The sequence below is a fragment of the Pipistrellus hanaki genome, assembly GCF_964339955.1.
Source record: "Pipistrellus hanaki genome assembly, chromosome: 5".
Classification (NCBI taxonomy): Eukaryota; Metazoa; Chordata; class Mammalia; order Chiroptera; family Vespertilionidae; genus Pipistrellus; species Pipistrellus hanaki.
The window spans coordinates 31,116,465-31,133,313 of NC_140507.1; the positions used below are offsets into that span (position 1 = coordinate 31,116,465).

The 16,849-nt window shown below is 49.3% G+C and overlaps 1 protein-coding gene and 1 pseudogene across 6 annotated transcripts in view; one reads left to right on the forward strand and one right to left on the reverse strand.

The window, feature by feature from the left end:
- FSTL4 (follistatin like 4) overlaps positions 1 to 16,849 on the forward strand; it is a 518,038-nt gene that overhangs the window by 297,125 nt on the left and 204,064 nt on the right. The gene's annotated exons all lie outside the window — the stretch shown is intronic.
- Positions 9,576 to 10,217, reverse strand: LOC311622559 (pre-mRNA-splicing factor 38A-like; annotated as a pseudogene). Its single transcript has one exon. The product of its transcript is annotated as a pre-mRNA-splicing factor 38A-like (transcript).

The window sequence follows — 16,849 nt, forward strand, 5'->3', positions numbered from 1 at the left end:
AGCCATCAGTGTTGGTAGCCGAGGCTTTAACATCCATGCCAGGACAGCAAGTATAGTCTGCCCCTGGACCATACAAAAAGGCATCTACATAGCATAAAACCCGGGGAACTACCAGGGACTAAGACAATTTTACCACCTGGGCTGGTAATTTATGATCTGCTGGAGTTTGCTTCACACGTTGGTGTGGGCATATGAATTTAAATTCTTACATGGTGCTGAAATTCTAAACGTAGAAATTAAAATTCTAAACGTAGAAAAAAAAAAAAAAAGGTCAGTAAAACCACTAGTGTTCTTAGAAGAAACACATGTAAAGAAACATGTTCATTTTTAAAGAATACTTTCACACCAGAATGTATGGGATGCTCATGGGAAAAATAAATCCTGAGCCTAGAATATAAAACTGCAGATCATAAGAAAATAATTTGCTGTGAGTAAAAGTTAAGAGACTCAGCATGCTGGAGGGTTAAGTCTTCCAGAATCTTGGATAATAATAAAAAAAAAAAAGTAAAAGTGACTATTTAAAAATACACATTTGAAATTATTAGAATAGTAAAGAGAGGAGAATTATAAAGAAAGAGGTATGGTAGCGGGGAAAAACAGGTAAATTTGGAAAGGTAGGATTTCTAGAGATTAATGTTATTAAAAATGATAAGTCAATGGATGGGTTTAAAGCATATCAGACATAGCTGAAAAGAGACTTATTGAACTGGATGGCACCCCTGGAGAAATCCAGGAAAGAATTCAGAGAGATGCAAAGGTAGAAAATATAAATCAGATATTAAGAGAACATATTAAGATATTATTGAGAGATTTTATTAAAATATATTGTTAAGATTTTTGAAGAGAGAATAGGAGGTCCATAGGAAAGTATACAGGGAGTGGCAGACAGGAAACACTGGAAGTAAACCTGGCTTAGGAAGTATTAAGCTTTAAAGGAAGATGTAATAAATTCCTAGGCTGAAGGAGTGCACCAAGTTCCAAACAGAATAAATACAAATCAAAACACAGTGAACTGCAGAATACCAAAGATAAAAAGAAACCCGAAAGAAAATATAGATTAACTACATAGGAACAATTACTGATTGTAAACTTTGTATCAGCAACAGTGGAGGCCAGAAAGCAATCCAACAAAATCTTCCAAATTATGAGAGGAGATAGTCAACTCAGAACTCTATTCAAGAGTGAGAGCAACGATACTTCCTGACAAATATTTGAGAGGTTATCCTTCACAAATCCTGGCTGAACGAACTACTGAAGAAGGCAGTTGAGCCCAGAAAATAGTATGGAACACAGACATTATTGGTAGAGCCGGGACCGGTTTGGCTCAATGGATAGAGCGTCGGCTTGGGGACTGAAGGGTCCCGGGTTCGATTCCGGTCAAGGGCATGTACCTTGGTTGCGGGCATATCCCCAGTAGGGGGTGTGCAAGAGGCAGCTGATCGATGACCCTCTCTCATCGATGTTTCTAACTCTCTATCTCTCTTCCTTCCTCTCTGTAAAAAATCAATAAAATATATTTTTAAAAAAATTATTGGTAGAAAGGCTAGTAGGAAAATATATGGGTGAATATAAGTAAGCAATGCCTGTAGAAAAACAGCAATAATAGGATGACTAGTTTAGGGGAGTTTAAATATGAGATGGGAGGTGATAATGATGACCAGTACTAATGCATTTCATGATTTTGTGCTATTTGAGAAGATAACAGGCCTTAATAAATTTTAGATTTTAAGTCAAAATGGATATTAAAATGTTAAGGGTAACCTATAAAAGAAGAGAAATAGAATATAATGTCTAATCTAGAAGAGTGGGAAAAGGGGTTGGATAAATAATACTAAACCAATTCAGTAGAAGGCAGGAAAGTAGGAAAAAAATGAAGCCAAGTAAAAGCTAATCATGTAGCTTACTGACGGCACTCTGTGAGACCTGAGCAAAACCCGTCCATATAGTCCTTCCTTCCTTCACTTTCTTATGCTACCAAGTCAATTTTTTTTAAGCAAAACAAAAACACGAATGAGGCAATAAATAAATAAATAAATAAATAAATAAATAATAAAAAGACTAAGAGGTGACGTGCATAAAGGATGGGAGGTGAATACACCTAACCCAGGACAGGTAAATAAAAGTTAAAGAGAGAAACAAATTTGACAAAGAAGAGGATATATTCTTGCACTAAGACCTAGAATGAGATGATGGCCCCTGGGAGTCAAATTTAGCATGAAAACAGGCATTTCCTGGCAGAGGGATGAGCTGTGGGCAGTGATGTCATTGGTCGCAGTGGTCAGGCTAGAGACTTGCCTTCGGGCAGGGGTAGGCCTTTGACCCGGCCTGCGTGCAGGAGCATCTGTTCGGTCGTCAGTGATGAGTGGCTGCTTGTCCTTTGTGAGCCCTCAGGGAGGGCTCGGGGCCATGGTGACGGTAAGGGGACCCTCTTGGGCAACATGGAGCTGAGAAGATAGATAGGGGTTATTTCGGGGTCGGTATGGTATATATTCATTGCCCAGACACAGTGTGTGTTGTGTGTGCTTATTCTAAAAGGGATGTTTTCTCCCAGAACCAACATTGGTCCCTGAGCTGGTGATCTCATCTGAGAACATTGCGGGAGTCTCAGCCTGAGGTTCTTCCGAGAGCATGGACAACATCTGAGGTGATGGAGCCTTTAGGGTGGGGCGTCAATCACTTGATAGAGCCTTCCGGGTGGGGCGTCAATCACTTGAGGAATCCTCACTTGGTAATGGAGGCCTCCCTCCATGCTGCCTGAGACCGTCACAGTGAAAGGCCCTCGCACAAGCAGCCATGTGCACACAGTTGTTACAGTACCGTGCTGGTTAGGCTCTCCCTGCCTCACACCTGGCCCTTCCCAACACTCAGCACAATGAGCGTTTCTGAACGGGAACCCGGTTTCCACACGGGACCAGGCTGAGCTAAAAGTGGGTTCCCTTGAGGGGGCTGCCCCACAGCTGAGCTAAAAGTGGGTTCCCCTTCATTTCAGAGGTCCAGAGTTTGACACTTCTCTTAAGAATCCTGGATGCTGCTGGGCCTGACTGGTACCACCCTGTGTCAGGACATGATTCCAAAACAGAAAGAAGCCAAGTTTCAGGGGAGCCTGTTGTGCTTAATAAACACCATACACACCCACTCCCAGTGCCCGGCCTTCTGCCCAGCGGGGCTTGGCGAGATGGCTTTCTGGGCAGGCCCTAAGCAGGAGCTCCGGGGTTCCCACACTCCGTGAATGCCTGACAAGCCGCCTCCAGAAGGAACACCAGATACCAGAGGGGCAGGGTTACGGGTGAGGTCTCTCACTTGGAGAGGGGGAGCGTCCTGGGGCCTCTGCGATTAGGGTAAAGGTGGGTCCTCTGAAGCACCCATGTGCATTCCCAGCCTAGCACTCACCCCCGCGCCCCTAAGGACGCGCTTGCTTCAGTGTTTTCATTTCCCTTTGTAATGAAGATTGGCGATGGTTTGGGAGTCTTTCTTTCAAATCTCTATTTTTAACAACATTTCTTACTCAGAGATACACACATGATCTCCACTCTACACATGGAAGGAAGTGCTCCATCGTTTTACAGACGGGAACGCTGATGCTCCACGATGGAAGGCGGGTGCCTCACACAAAGACAGTTAAGGAACTAGAAGTCAGACCTCTTCCCACACAGCTGTGTGTATAAGGACTGGAAACTTAACTAGAAAATCTACAACCAAATATAAATATAAATATAAATATAAATATAAATATAAATATAAATATAAATATAAATATAAATATAAATATAAATATAAATATAAATATAAATTAAATGTATAGATTTTTTACTGGTGTTTTCTAATTTTGATTTTGTTGATATAATTAATGTGTGTTACTTAGGATTTTTAGGAAGGCCAGGACAGATGAGAGACGCCATCTTTTTGGTAAGAAACCAACACAGATTAATGATGGAGCACTTCCTTCCATGTGTTCCCAAAGTCAGCCATGGCACACACAGCTGGCCACTCCCCTGACAAACCGGAAGTGGTGAGGTTCGGTTGCGAGGGAATCGGGGTCATTGGCTGCCCATGCAGGGCTCCCTCCTGCCTCTTTGTGAGTCTCCAGGCAGGTAGTTCTTCAGCTCCTGCTCCCAAGAGCCGGCTGTGAACGTGCGCACTGGCTCCGTACTTATTCCAAAGCTCATGCTAAGTAAGAGGACCGTGTTCCTGCTGCGGGGTCCCTTTTGCGGCCAGAGACAAGCTCTTGATGCTCTGGAATGTCTTACAAATAGGTTGTTGTTGTTGTTTCTGGGTAGAGAAGAGGCACTCTCTGAGGCAGTCACATTTCATTTTTATACCAAAATTCACAGCTGCTATCCAGGGTAATATAAATGTATTGAAATCCTTGACAAAGAGATAAAAACAAGAGAGGAGCCAGGAAAGCTCTCTGGGTGAAGGTAGCCTGCAAGTCATCCCTAAAGAAGAGAGCCTGCCTGAATTCAAAGAGAGCCTGCCTGAATTCAATCTTCCTACAGCGATGAGAATTTGTTACTTGATAAGAACAAGCTTGCCTGCAGGGAGCTCTAGCCAGCACACTCAGTACCTCAGTTTACCCCAACGACGACCATGCGAAGGAAGACGGGGACATCCCTCCTTTACAGAGCGGGACACGGGGCCTCACGCTGACCTCAGCTGGGACTAGATGTGCAGGGTCCCGAATGCCGGCACCGGGCTCCTGTCACCGCGTTCTCACGGAAGAGCCAGCAGACGGAGTCGCTGAGCAGTGTCCGGGAAGAGCCGCCTTGAGGAGCAGAGGCAGCAGGGGAGGTCTGGGCCGCAAAGGGGGCTCTCCTGGGCCGGCAGAGGGTGGGCATTCTCAGGCGAGCTGTTCTGAGCCTTACACGAAGCATGCTTTCCTTTGACACGTGATGGTTCTCGTCAACACAGAACAGAGTTCCCCTCACATGTAAGCTAGCAGGTGTCTTCTACTCTTCCTTTCTTGGTTAGTGAGGAAACAGGAATTTTTAATTATTTCTATTTTTTTGTGTGTGTGATTTATTTATTTGTTTATTTAGAGCCCAGTTTGTGCAGTGGAAGTGGCCTTTCTCCCAGTGTTGTCTTCAAAGTTCTAGGGAAGGAGGCCTGTGAGAGAAACATCCTTCTCAGAAAGTACTCTTCTTCCTACATTTCTAGTCTCTGCAGAGAGGGGGCTCAGAGTGCGTGATCCATCACTTCCGCTGCTGACTTTCATTCACTTCCAGGGCCCATGCCTGGGACAAAGGAATCGCCCAGGTTGCTGTGCAGAGAGAAGGTGCCACACCCGGGGGACAGAGGGCCTGCATGGACCTACTGCCTGGGCAGAGGTTCATCTGGGAGAAGGTGGACAGGGGGCAAGGGGCAGCAGAGCCCGGTTAGTGGACAGTGAGCAGCCACATGGCTGGAGAGTGATGGATGCTGGGAATTTGGAGTGGGGATAAGGGGGGTGAGGGGCCAAAGGGAAATAAAGGGAGCGGACATTCTTGCTGGGAGGCCTAGCAGGCGGCAGGGAGAAGCTGGAGGTGGAGGAAATGGCAGCCAGCACCTCTGGTTTAGATGGTTTGGGACACTCGCCTGGGAGAGGGCTTGGGAGGCATCCTGTGGGCTGGGTGGCAGGACTGACAGCAGGAAAGGGTTTCATCTTCTGCTGACCCCCCGCCTGCCTCTGCCCAGAGGCTCCCTCCTGCCCTGGAGCCTCCCGGCCTCCCACCACCGTGCCCCGCAGGCACCTGGCTGAACCACGAGACCTGGTGGCGAGAAGCTCTGGGAGGAAGTGGCACCACAGGGGAAAGGCTGGCTGGGAACTGGCCTTCGCCTGTAGGCTAAGTAATGAGGTCCGTCCGGGGCCGGGGTCAGGGGCGCTGGTCCATGCTGAGGACGGCTAGCCCGTCCATAGGTGACTCGGCTGGTCTTAGAAGGTCTGGCTTTAGGAGAGCGTGCAGTCACAGCCCAGCCGCATGTACCAGCCTCTGTTGGGGTGGGCGCTGAGCGAGGGCTCACTGTGGGGTGCACATGTATGGAGGCGTGTGTACATACCCTTTGCGGCTGCTTGGCTTTCTCTGCAGATGGCATGTCCATGAGAGTCCTCTACGCAGCCCCGGTGGGTTACCTGCATGGGGCCAGAGGGGCTGCATCCCCCCCAGGTGGGCCTACTCTGAGCCTCCCCACTTTTGATCCCCAAATCTCTGCCCTTCAAGGGAGGCCTTGGACCCTCTCACACAAACCATATTCCCCTCCCCTGCCGACCCTCCTGGCTCTGTGCTGTGGGGGGTGGGGGGAGCCCCCTTGCTCCTGCTCACTCTCTTGACAGCTGGGCCTATATATCTGTGTTCCCACTCGGACTAAGGGTGAGCTGCGGGGCCCTGCTCTGAGCAGCCAGCTGGCAGCCTGGCAGGAAGTGATGGGCAAGGCAGGGGGTCAGCCTGTGTTAGCCCCTGCAGCGTCCTCTGGAAGCCGGCCACTCCCATGGCTTCCTCAGGGCCCGTGGCCGTCAGGGCTGAGCCAGGCTGACCCCTGCGCAGCCCCCACCCTCGCCCGCGGTGTTTCCCGGGAGCCTGGCCATTGTTAACGGTCTCCCACGCTGTCCTCAGCGGCGTGCTGTGCTGTCAGTGTCGCTCCGCAGCCCGAGCCGGAGCAGTGCCAGCCAGAAGCCTGGACCTGAGTCTGCGTCTCTTGGCATTGCAGTCTGGCTCCCTTGTGCTTTTTCAAACAAACAACTCGCATGGCATTTCCCCCACTTCATCGATTAGCATTCCTTTTTAGTGAAACTGGGACTGGTGTGCAGGCGGACTGCCCGGCTGTGTGTGGCCCCGTTCATCTTTCTCAGATGTCTTTCTTCCCTTTCCCCTCCGGGGTCAGCTGCCTCCCCTCCCTCCTCCCTTCCCCCTCCCGCCCTCTCTCCCTTGCTCTCCATACCCATTATCCACAGGAGCTGGGAGCCAGTTCTCTCTGCCTGCTCTCGGGTGTGTTGCTGTAGGAGTGCCCTCCTAGGTGCCGAGGACAGGAGTCAGGAGTTTGCGCCCCCCCTGCCCCCCCCCAATCCTCCTTGTTAGGCTGCTGTCCTAGGAGCGGAACGTTCCCTCCTCATGGTGGGTCAATTCGGGGTCACTCCCTGCTTGTAGGGACTGTGTCTGGCCTTTCACCCCTGCAGATCCAGGCCATGACACAGAGCCTGGCCCACAGGGGGCATTCACAAACATCTGCTGGATGAATGAACAAAGACAATGTTCTTTCCAGCTGAGTGGCTCAGCGCCTGTGATGAGTCCTTCCACAGCAGTGCATGGAAGCTCAGGAGCGGTTAGGATCGGAACCAAAACCTGGGCTCTGCTCGGTGGCTCAGCTGGTTGGAGCATCGTCCTGTACACCAAAAGGTTTGATGATTGGCCAGGGCACACCGAGATTGCAGGCTCAATCTCCAATCAGGGTGCCTATGGGAGGCCACTGATCTCTCTCTCTCTCTCTCTCTCTCTCTCTCTCTCTCTCTCTCTCTCTCAAAATGTATCTGCAGGTGAGGGAGGGAGGGAGGGAGGGAGGGAGGAAGGAAGGAAGGAAGGAAGGAAGGAAGGAAGGAAGGAAGGAAGGAAGGAAATAGACAACCCAAACCCCAAGCAGGGATTAAAGGCCCAAATCCCTGGGCCATGCTCGTTGCTTGTGCAGGCGCAGACAGAGGCCTGCTCTCAGAGTGTGAGCAAACACCGTGGCCCCGCCGCTGCCGGGCTGGCTCGTTAAGCTTATGGGCAGTGGCCCCTGTCCCTGCCGCCTGGACTCCGGGGGCCTCTGGGATTGCAGGGACTGCGTCTGTGCCACGGGCTGGCTCGTCTTCCCCCTCCTCCCCCAGGTCTCAACTGTGACGTGCACGGCCTGCTGCTCGGTCAGGGGTAAAGCCTTCGGGAGAGAAATCTCATTTAGTGTTTGTGTTGCCGAAGGGAACAAAGGAAGTAAACATCGAGTTTTTCTTCCCGGGAAAACAGAGGCTCGTCATCTAACGAAGCTTTTCTTCAGGGTCATGTGGAAGGTCACCTGAGAGCAGAGGCTTAAGGCTTAGATGTGAGGTTCTGAGAGAGACATCACTGAAGAAAGCACACAGAAAGACTGGATCAGAGGAGACCCCGAACCCAGCACTCACACACACAGGCCTCCCACCTGCTATCCGGCAGCTTCGGCTGCTGGGAGCCGTGGATTTAAGTTGGCCCAAGGTGAACTTGACCCAAGCCAGGCATTAGGAGGGCAAGGGCGTGGCTCAGGTCCAATCAGAGACTGCCTCCCAAAGCACACCTGGGTGAATCTGAATGCACTTCACTTTTCCAGCCGCACAGGGAGCCATGTTCTGGCCGTTGGTGCAGTAAGATGGCCGTGTGAGCACTATGGTGGCATTTGGCTTTCCGGTCTCACTGAGAAACTCAAAGAGTAGTAATGGCAAATGCAGGGCGGGGCCGAGGTAGGTTTACAGTTGTTTGTATAGAAAATAATACAATAATTGATAAACAATAATACAAGAATAAACTCCGTTTCCCATACTCACAACTGTAAACCTACTTTTGTCCCACCTGTATTTATACAGGGCTTACTCTGCACCAGGTTCAGATCGGAGGCGATGAGGTCGATATTAAAATTCCCATTTTGCAGATAAGGAAACTGAGGCTTACAGAGATGAAGTCATTTGCCTAAGATGGCAGAGCTTAGCTTCAAACCCAGGCATCGAGCTCCAGCAGGATCGGGGGAGAGGGGTCAGGTGTGGTCAGCAGTGGGGGATTCCATCAGATGCAAACCAGTTTTTTCTCGCTTTATGTGTCAAACGCTTTGATAAACATTGTCCCATTCGATCCTCATGGAGAAACAATTTTTGAGTCTTGTACGTATATTTTGTTTAAGGAGATGAGAGGCATAGTAGCTACACCTGTATGCGTTTCCCAAAGACCACAGAAAGAACTCATGGCACACAGGCAGTCTTTCATTTTTTTTCTTTCAGGCTTCTGAGTCTATTTTTTTTTAATGGTGTATTAACTTTAATAACAAAAAGGTTACTAGGTGGTCACATACCCTGGTCATTCATACCCTCCACCCCTCAAATCCTCAAAGTTGGTTTTATAAAGGATTCAAAAGCAGCCCCTAGGGACCATTATCCCTCAAACATGGATTAGGATTCAAAAAGAGACACATAACTTAGCTCCTCTTTCATTTAAAAAAAAATAAAGTGGAGAAACTTTTAGGTTAAACACACACACACACACACACACACACACACACACACACAAAATATTCTCATAGCTGCCTCAGGAGTGGACCTTAATCCTTCCACCTGGAGAGGTGCCTTCCTATCTACAGGAGGCCATGGACTAAAGCCACACTGAGCCCACTCCTCCTTCTCTCTCCGGCTCTCTGGCGGCTTTTCTTCGGCTTCCAGGAGATTCTGAGTGGCTCCGTGCCTGCGACTGTGGTGAAGCCCTGGGGCCTGGGAACAGGATGCTGCCCTGCCCTCTTGGACTCCGCTCTGATGCTTCTCTCAGTGAGGGTGAGGGTGGGGAGCTCCTCCTCCTCCTGCAGCCCAGTGTGGGAGAACAACGGGGCTGGTCCAAGTCTCAGCAGCCTCTCTGGTGGGGACCAGGAAATGGTTCCCTGTCCAGTGTCTTCTCCTCCTCTTCACTGGATTCCACCTCATCCATGTCTTTGTCTAGAGCGCTCACCCGAGGCTCCACTCGCTCGGCTTGCTCAGGCACACGGCGTTCCTGTGGCTGGGCCGGAGTGATATCAGACTCTCTCACTGTGAGTAGTTCGTTAATGAACTCATCAAACTTCCCACCAGTTCAAACTTCCCACTTTGGTTCTGGCTCTTAATTCTTCTTACAGTCATTGTACAGAGGCTCCAAGCACTTGTAGTGGCTCCAGTCAATTCCTGTTGGCCTCATATAAAGTGCTCCCAGCATGTGGATATACTTGAAGTCTTCATTTTTTATAAACTCAACAATGAGATCCTTCTCCAGTGGAATCTGAAGCATCCTCAAGGTCAAACACAGAAAACGAGCTGGCTTTATGTTGCCACCGTAGACGCCTCCCACAAACCTGAACTCCAAGGCTTTACTGACTGCAAGTTCAGCCGTAATCCAAAGCACTCCTCTTTCCAGTACTTGGGCTCCTATATTCATGCCCGAATGATCCCGGCCACCAGGTATCAAGGGCGGGTGCCGTGGATGCTGTGAGCATCGGACCCTGCGGTTTGTCATTTTAGAACGCCTTCAGTTCTGTTTCTGTCAGGTCCTTTAATGTGTCATGTCCAGACTAAACAATAAATTTAAAAAAACCCAGTGGGAAAAGGAGAAAGGAGGAGGAAGTCTCATTTACATAGCTCAGGCGACCATCTTGATATTGCAAATGTTGCACGGGTTCCTTTCAAAGATGGTGCCGTGATGCTGATGGAATCCTGCTTCTGTTCAACTCCATGGCTGGTGTTTTTCCCTCTGGTGAAACCAGTCTACGGGAAGCCTGTGGGTGCAGGGTGCAAGCCATGGCAGCCAGAGGTCACCCACCTCCAGCAGTGTCTCCTTCCCCGCTTCCCGCCTAGAGCCATGATCATGAGACCCGTGACTGGAGCTTGTGACCAGCTCGCATGCCTTTACGCTGGAGGTCTCAGGGGAGGGTCTCAATAAAATATTCATCAGCTCTCCAGGTGTGTCTCCTCTGGGTTGTGGTCTCTGCTGATTGGTTGGTGTCAGGGCAGGGGCTGGCCCTGGTGTCAGCCATGGCATTATCCTACCTGGCCTTGCTGCTTTCTGGGGCTGGAGCTGAAGCACAGCTGAGGCCTAGATGTTATCTCTAGTTTGAGCAAAACTTTGTCTGTATGGTCAGTAGACTTTGTTCCTCTGATTATTTGATGCTAGAATATTTCATTTTTTTAAACACCTTTATTGAGATAAATTTACATACCATAAAAGCCATCCGCGTTTACTGTACAACTCATTGGTTTTATTATATTTACAGAACAGTGCACCTATTACTGCGGTCTAACTTTAGAAGGTTTCCATCACCCCCAGAAGAAAACTCATGCCCATTTGTAGACACGAGTCCACCCTTTGTCTATAGATCTGCCTTTTCTAGACATTTTGTATAAATGGACTAACAATAACTTTGTGGCCCAGTGGGTCTGGCTTCTTTCCCCGAGCAAACGTTCTTGAAGTTGTCCTGTGTATCAGAACCTCGTTCCTTTTCATTGCTGAATCCCACAGCAGCCGATGCACCACGTTTTGTTCCACCGTCCACTAGTTGAGGAAGATCTGGGTGGTTTCCATTTATTGGCTATGGCATCATTCTCTTTGGATGGAAATGAAGTGGGTCTCAGAGACGTCTTGTACCTGTTACAGTTAAGTCATCAGTGGAGTCAGGCTAGACTCAGGCTGGTGACTCCCAGTTTATTTCATTGACCCAAGTAAGCACGTATTTTGCTCCTTCTGTGTGCCTGGTACCGGTCTGAACCCTGGGGGCCTGCAGTGAGCAAGACACAGAAGGTCCCTGTCATCATTGCAATGGAAGGAGACAATTAGCAAGTGAACAAACTTAAAAGTGTTAGATACTGGTAAGTGTGCTATGAGGGAAATAACATGAGACAATGTAAGAACATGTAACAAGGAGTTCAGATTTTTTTTTCAACATTTCTATTTAAACTTCTCTAGATGTTTTCCCCAGCATTTGACATTTTTGTTTTACTTAAAGAATTATCCAAATAATTTCACTTCACGTGGAAAATGTTCAAAGATTTAAGACAGAAGGAATGATGTTTATCTGTATACTTTCAAGACGCACCCATGGGCTGCCTTGTGGGTGAGATGTGGCTGGTCTCCAGGCTATGAAAACATCGCTCCCCTGTTCCCCCAAATTCCTACCCCCTTCCTCCACCCCCACCTCCCACTCCACCTGAGAAGGCAGCATCCTTTCCATTCCACAATTGAGGGCAGCTCAGTGGCCTCGGGAGCCTCCAGCCGAAACTGCATTACTGTGTGTGAGCCGATTACCCCAGTTATCTGGCCATGTAAAAAGCCACAGTTTCACTCTTCATGAAAAATTAAAATCTTGCCCTGATCTGATGGAAGGAAACGGGTGAGGCAACATGGGTGAACTCAGCCATTGTTGATCAGGCAGATGATAGACTACTCATTTTCTTGACTTGGGGGATCCATGGAAAATCTTAAAGAGAAAATCACGGAAGAAATTAAGATTAAATTTGCAGGCCTCTGATATTGGGAATGCATTCTAAAAATGGCAACAAAACAAGGCTCTCTCCTGAAAATGCATTATTTACCCCCTGCCTAGTGCCGCAGTTACAGATGCTCGCGCCTGTGGTTCAAACCCGAGTCGCTGACAGAAGCAGACCCAGCGACTTGTATCTCCCCAGGAAACTTAGAATTTCAGATGAGCAGTCGTGGTATTTTTAGACTGGTTGTGTGTACAGTCACATCATAAATCGTGAGGATGAAGGTAGCTATGTGCCTCTAAGTCCATCTGGGGCCATCGTATACATTTTGAGAGAGGGGAAAAAAAATCAAGAAACTGGTTACCTAGTTAATTCCCACCTATTTTCCATCAGTAAAATCTCGGAGGAACATGGAAAGTGGCTTGGGGTTCAATGGGGCCTCCGATGGAAGAACATAATTTGCTCCCTAATGAAATCCGCTCCTACAGCCGTATTTACCAGTGTAAGACTGGGAAAGAGGAAACTGTCCCACTGGCGCTAATGGATTGGCATCTGCCTCAGACGCCATCGTTGACGAAGTCACATAAGCCGGACAATGGGAACTTTTCAGCATTTGAAGCACAAAGTAATATGAAATGTCTGCAATCAGAGGTGTGCTTTCGTACCCGCCAACGGCTTTATCCATTACCTGGGCAAATTTCTCTATGAATTCTCCAGGAAAGTGGCGCTTTTCAGCAAAGAAAGAAAAGGGATCTTGCAGCGTTTTGAAGATCGAGTTTAAAGAAGATGCTTTCAGTAAGGTTGCTGCCTGAGCCAATTAAAATGCAGCCGGTTGTTCTCTCAGGGAAGAGAAGCAGACAAAACATTCAGGGGTCAAGTCTGCCACCCTGTGCCTTCCTGAAGAGAGAAATACTGGAACCGGGGTTTGGGGGGGGCGGGCGGGGGAAGCAGGAACCCCACAGAGCAGTTTGATTCTCAGCTCTGAAGCCAAATGGGTTCTCCAGCCTCGGTTTCCTCATCGACAAGGTGGGGACTTAATAAGCCTCGTCTCCCCAGGTTTGCTAGGAGGATTCACGAGCAGAGTAGTCAGCATAAAGTTGATGCCCCACAGAGTGGCAATCTGGCGGGTAGGCAGGGAAGGAGTGGCATTTGTTAGAGTAGCAGGGAGACCCAGAGAGAAAATGGTGGAACTGCTAATTGGCCATTTGTGAGAAATTTGACTCTCTCGCCTGAGAAATCAGAGCAATATTTTTATAAGCCTGTTAAGCTATAGCAGATTTAAGGAATGTATTTGCCCCCGTTCCCTTCCTTCTTTCCTCCCTTCTTCCCAGCCTCCCTCCCTGATGTTAAGATTAAAAATAAAAATAAAAATGTGGCACTGTTACATGGTTTATTCTCATGGACAATTAGTGAGTCATTTGAACAGTTATTTTAAACAGACTGAAACATGGTGGGTAAACATTTGCATATCAATGGCATTAGTCTGTTGGCTCCTTGAGCAGAGTGGTGATGGCAGAACATGCAGAAACCTTCACTAACGCAAATGGTTTACAAAGCACCCACTGTGCCAGGCTCAGCCCCAGGTGTTAAGACACTTTGCCAGAGAGGCCAAGGTCATGGTTATCGCCTTCAGGTGGGTCAGCTGGGTTTATGCTGATCCACCTGAAGGATCCCATGACCCCAGCACCAGGCACTGAGTGTATCTGACCCAGACTTTGCTTGGTTCCTGACATCAGCCAGCCATTTCTGGGGTTTACACTGTGACATGAGAAGGAACTTACAAATCAGTCTTCCAATTCTAGTTATGATATATGTATATACATCGAATGATCAGACAGTGGGTTCCACAGACATGGGATCAGTGAGGTCCATTCTCCACAGCAAGGACAACCTCTGGCTCCTGAATAGAGAAACTGTGACGGGTGAGGGAAGGGGACTTGGTGAAGCAGAAACATAGGTGGGACAGAGACTTCTCTCTTCTCAGAAAATGGGCGTGTGGCCCTAGCTGACTTGGCTCAGTGGATAGAGCATCGGCCTGCAGACTGAAAGGTCGAGGGTTTGATTCTGGTCAAGGGCATATGCCTGAGTTACAGGCTCGATCTCCAGTAGGGGGCGTGCAGGAGGCAGCTGATTAACAATTATCTCTCATCATTGATGTTTCTATCTCACTCTCTCCCTTCCTCTCTGCAATCAATACAGATTTATTTTTTTAAAAAGTAAATGGGCATCCATTGGTGAGGATGGCAGATTTGACATCTGATATATTATTTTCTGTTAAGAGTAATGGCTGGGTTATAAAAATTTCACAGAATCATTTTCTCTACCACAACTTCTCTCTAGCTAGCTTTCCTATCACTCATGAATATTTATGCCTTGTCTGCTTAAAATGCTTGGAGGGGTGGAAAAACAAACTTTGTTCTCAATCTCAAATTATTCTGCGAGGTATAAGAGCATTGGTATAAGATAGTAACAGTGTACTTTAGCTAAACCAAGTGCTTAGACCAATATTCATTTAGAGCCCACACAGGCTGCATATTAACGCCGAATGTAATAAGGTCCACGGGAGATAAGGAAATTGAGGGGCCCTCCACAGGGTGCCTTCACGGTTTTGTAATCGAGCTTCACACAACTTACTGGGAGCTCAGCGACGGGGCTTCGGAAGGCTTGGGGATTGATTCCGTTTGGTTCCCTCCTGCATGGGTGCCGTGGCCTGTGCTTTTGCCCCATGCGCTTACCTTCTCCCCCCTCCCTGCTGACCTCAAGCACCTTGGTTCTTGCCTCTACTCTTTGCCTTTTCTCTGTTCCTCCTTCTTCCCTGAACTCTGCCCCTGCCTCCCAACCCTCCCCCCTACCCCCCACCCCCGTTGCACTGTCCACACTCTTCTGGAGGCCGGATACAGAAGGCAGTTCCTCTGCTCGGAGGTTCCAAAGGGTGGGAACCATCACCGCCCGGCAGAACTGGCGGGGAAGGCAGAGCCGTTCTCAGGCAGGCTTCTGGAGTGAGGGGGGCGGGGAGCTGATTATGCAGACCACTCCAAATTCAATCTCCTGCTTTATGTTTATCGCCGGAGCCGGTGATGGAAGCACCGCCCGTTAATTCAGACTCGCCCATTACTTATTCTCTATCTAGAGGAAATAAAGAGAAACAATTACCTTGGTGTGACATTCTGCCAGCTCTGCCGAGCCACCTACCTGCACCTGGGCTTTGCTCGCAGCAGAAAGAACGAGTTAGATGCTAAATATTTCAGAGGGGAGAGAGTAAGCAGGGCTATTGGAAATAAATTTAAAAGACCTTCATGTATTCTGGTCATATATCCCCGGCATAAAACTTCCCCGGAGATAAAATAGCTTTCTGACAGGAGGGCTGAGGGAGGGAGGGGGGCGGAGGGGAGGGGGGACACTGGGAAACCCTGGTCCTCCCTCCCTCTCAGACGCCGACGCCTCCTCGGTGAAGGCATCTTCGCAATGATTGAAGGTGGCCTATTACCCCGGAGCCCTTTTCAATAAAGAATTTTAAATTATAAATGACATTTTGTTGTGCGCCCTTCTCTCCCACCTGTTGGTAGTTAGCGGGGAAAATCAATGCAGTGGTTGTCTAGGAGCAGGCGTCTCAGGGCCTGAAGCCTGGAGCTTAGTTTCAGTTCTCAACTAAGACACTCCCCACCCGCCCCCATGTATGTCTGCCAAGGCCATGGCCCGGGACCGGCCTGGCCTGGGCCGGCGGCGCACAGCCTTCTTGGGTAAGGTGACCAGACGTCCCGCTTTTGGCGGGACAGTCCCGATTTTTAACAATTTGTCCCGCGTCCTGCGGCGTTTTAAAAAAGTCCCAATTCTTTCCTTGAGGCACGCAAACATTCCCTTCCCCTCTCTGGCCCGGTGGGAGCTGAGCACTGGGACGATCTGGGGCCGTGGCTGACTGAGGCTGCCTGGGGACCCTGTGCCTTGCCTCCCTCCCACAGGCGGTGGGAGTGAACATCATCAATGAAAACCCCAGGACTACCTCAACGGGACAACTCCCAAACTACAGAGAAGTTGCTGTGCGTTCACTGCCCTCCGAGAAGCTGCTAAGACGGAGGAGAGACCCTTTAGGAGAAATCATGGGGGCACCAGCCCTTTCCACTCACCCTGGCGCTCAGAATTCTCTCTCCTTGCCTCAACCATCCTTGGCAATTAGGTGTGCTTTCCTTATTAATGCCGGGGCAGGGAAGCAGAAAATGAAGGCCCTTCTTCGCAAATAGCTGCTTAATGTTGCAACGCCGGCCTATACGTCACGGAAGCCGGGGAGGTTCGCCCATCCCTGAGCACGGGACACCCTTGATGAGCTGCTGAGTGGGATCATTCGCACAGACAGGCCGAACCTGACGTTTGCCGCTGGCCTGTGCCCTCCCGGCCGCGTGGATGGGGCCGGGCGCGCTCCCTCGGGGGCTAGAGTGGAAGGGCCTGGCCCCGCAGAACCAGAGTCTGCCTTCCAGAGGCGCCTTGTTCTCCTCTGGGCCCTGCACACCCACCGCTTCTCTGCAAATACTCGGTCCCTTCTGCCCGCATCCTTTCTCCTCAGGCGACGTGATCGGAGCTGCTGGGCACTGGGAAGGAGGGGATGCAGGGGCCACAGAGGCTGTGCGTGTGTTTGTGTGTCCCGTTCTGCAGTCATTAGCCATCACTTATTGTTAC